We start from the raw sequence: 3,465 nt of genomic DNA on the forward strand, positions 1-3,465 counted from the left end.
GTATCCAGTTAAACACAGTCAGTTTTGGAACGTTAAATAGTTGAGAAATGCCTTGTCCAAATTCCCACACTTGCGGTCTTGGCCACTTGAGAGCGCGTGTGCACGACAGGAAGTAAGTGCGCAAGATTGTCCCAGATCTTAAAAATGCCAAAGTGCAGTGCCCTTAACACACACTAAATCCACACTATCTCAAATACCGCTCCGGAGCGCTATTCGAGGCTTAGTGTATCCCATCATGCATCATGTTCTGGAAATAAATCGTGAGACTTTTTGCCGAGATCTCACAAGAGGTCAAGGAAACCTTTCCAATGTAAGTTAAATATTAATAATAATTAGTAGATATTACATATAATTTGGTAGTAAAACAAAGTGTTGCACATTTTATTGGTGCAAAGATGAGAATGTTTATTTTGTACAACATTTGCAACTGCTTTTTATCACTTAATTAGAAGTATCACAAATTAAATTGTGCCATCTGTTATAGGGACTTCCGAACAGACATTTAGAAGTTGATTTTAAAATGCAAAGTGTTTAAAATAAAAATAAAGCTATGTAAACACTTGCATTTTTACAACACTAAGTGTGTCCCATCAGGTAATGAAAAGTTCGACACACACTTGTGGTCTTCATCCTCACTTGAACACTTGGGCCAAATACAGGAAATACGTCATATAAGTTAGTTTATAATTAGTAGATATTACATATAATTTGGTAGTAAAACAAAGTGTTGCACATTTTATTGGTGCAAAGATGAGAATGTTTATTTTGTACAACATTTGCAACTGCTTTTTATCACTTAATTAGAAGTATCACAAATTAAATTGTGCCATCTGTTATAGGGACTTCCGAACAGACATTTAGAAGTTGATTTTAAAATGCAAAGTGTTTAAAATAAAAATAAAGCTATGTAAACACTTGCATTTTTACAACACTAAGTGTGTCCCATCAGGTAATGAAAAGTTCGACACACACTTGTGGTCTTCATCCTCACTTGAACACTTGGGCCAAATACAGGAAATACGTCATATAAGTTTAGTCAAGTGGTCAAGTGCAAAGACCGCAAGTGTGGGTATTTGGACAAGGCAAAAGAGAACGCATGTTGTGTAACAGTATATTGGGTCCGTGGATAAACTCTTAAAGGGACCGCAGTCCAATATTTATGCTGCTGTATGTCATGTTAATCAAAGAACAAAAAACAAATAAAAAAATGTTCTGCTCTTGACTGAATACGTTTTATAACTTGAATGGTAAGCATTAATCTGTATTTAATTTTTACAATGAAGACTACAGAAATTAAAGTAATCAAATGTAAAATAACACTGTTTGCAATTTTTTTTATTTGTTCTTATTTTATTACTGACTTTTTACTTGTGTTTTTTTTATGAAAATAAAACTTTGCGTTGAAGAAAAGTAGATTTTTGTTTGTATATGCTGTCAATTATAGTTCTAAGAAAGAAAATCAGAATCTGCAAAAAACGGTATCGGCAGATCACATTAACAAAAAATCGGAATCGGCCAAGAAAATTGCAATCAGTGCATCTCTAGGAAAAAATGACCTTTTAACACAAATATAATATACAAAATCATTAATGAAACTGAAATGTGGTAACTTTTCCCAACAAAAAAAATGTGACAACCTGAGATGTTTCAAAACAATATGCAACATTTTTGCTGGAAGACAAGCATTTGGATAAATGCAACTTCAAATTTGAAAGTTTCTGACAGATAGCAAAATACCTTTCCAAGCAAGTCAGTACAATCACTGTCCATCTTGAAAATGCAATCAACAGCTATATTCCATCAAGCAAGTACAGTTTCTATTAAACTGTATAGGAAAATATCTCAATCTAAAAACAAAACTGCCTGCCAAACTCACATTTTAATAAACTATTTCAAATCAGCAATAAAGCTAAAAATGTAGAGTAAATGCTGAGTGCAACTTTTAACAGCAGATGCACTGACGCTGAGAGCAAGAACTGTTGAAAAGACCAGGCATTGACTTCGCCGATTGGTAACTAGCTTTTTAATTTGGAAGTCAAAACTACTACAACTGCCATACTGAGTGTTCCAATTTCCCACTTAATTATAGGTAACTTTAAAGCACATTTTCAATGTTTTAATAATCTTCTGTCATGCTTTAAAGAAGTACACTTATTTTGATGTGTTGTCTAACATACATCTAAAGTTAATCTATTTTAAACATACTGTACAGAAATTGCATAATAACAATTATATTTAAATACATGACACACAAGTTTTAACAGAATAGACATCTGAGTAAATTTTAGTTTACTGTAAATGTTTGTCATCACATTTAGCAGCACACTCCAACCATATTTAAAAACACAATAAGAGTAATTATGCAAATACATATAAAGATGCACTTAAGTCCTACTTAAGTGGGTCAACAGAAATATACAGAGTTCTGGCATGAAACTCTAGATGGCGCAGCCCGATAGGTCTAGCGCAATCTGTCCTGGCGACATCATTGTCACATGGCAGCTGATTGGTTCTCTCCTGTATCGGTAGCCAATGAGCTCGCTGCTCAATATTCAAATACCTGGCTTTTGTTTGCTGTAGCAGTTGGCAGCGCACTTCAGAAACCCTCCACCTTCCCCAGCTCCACCTGTATAGATCTGCTACGGGGTGATTCCTGTATGCTATATGGGGGTTATTTCATATATGTTATATATGCAGCAGCAGTATTTCTTACATGCTCACAGCAGCATGTTGTGGATGTATTGGCAGTAGCAAGTCCCGGTACTTGCTCTGTCGCAGCAACAGCAGCAGCAGCGTAGCAGATCTATTCCGCCAAGACTAAACACATTAACATTGTCATGCACTTTACCATGCCAATCCCTCCGAGAGTTGTCATGACAGAACTATAGTTCAGCTCATTCCAATTAGCATGTAAATTATAATACATTTTCAAATTAACATGCGATTAAGTGTCCAAAAACACTACTTAAGTGTATTCTTTTAAAGTACTCTTTTTAAAAGTATATGTTAAAATAGCTTTTTTTTTCACAGGGTTATATGGCCTCTCTTGTTCAGTATATAAGGTGCTATAGGACAGTTTGGAAATGATAACAGTATAGCTGTCACGCCCGGTTGCCTGCACCACTGTGAGGCTTTAGAGGGCGTTCCTGTTTTGTGTTCCTGCCTGTTCTGGTCATGGACTCCATTTCCCATCATGCTGTGTTTTCATTAGTGTCTACCTGGTTCAGCTGTGTTCCATTTCCTGTTTGGTCCTGTGTTTGTGTATATTAAGCCCTGGTCTGCTATTGTCGGTGTGAGTTGTTATGTATTTTGGATGCTTATTTCTGTGAATTATCATTAAAGGATCTTGAACTGCATTTGGACCCGCTGCCTGTTGCCTACTTGTGTTCATTCGTAACACATATCCTTTATAAGTACAATTTTAGCTGTATTATTTGTGTCCCCTTCAAAAATCGCTCTTGAGAA

General features: G+C 35.5%; 1 protein-coding gene across 1 annotated transcript in view; it reads right to left on the reverse strand.

Moving 5' to 3' along the window:
* Positions 1-3,465, reverse strand: part of LOC107755138 (ATP-binding cassette sub-family G member 1-like) — a 35,076-nt gene that overhangs the window by 14,652 nt on the left and 16,959 nt on the right. The window lies entirely within an intron of this gene.

Source organism: Sinocyclocheilus rhinocerous, unplaced genomic scaffold, assembly GCF_001515625.1.
Source record: "Sinocyclocheilus rhinocerous isolate Xijiao unplaced genomic scaffold, SAMN03320098_v1.1 scaffold3519, whole genome shotgun sequence".
Taxonomy (NCBI): Eukaryota; Metazoa; Chordata; class Actinopteri; order Cypriniformes; family Cyprinidae; genus Sinocyclocheilus; species Sinocyclocheilus rhinocerous.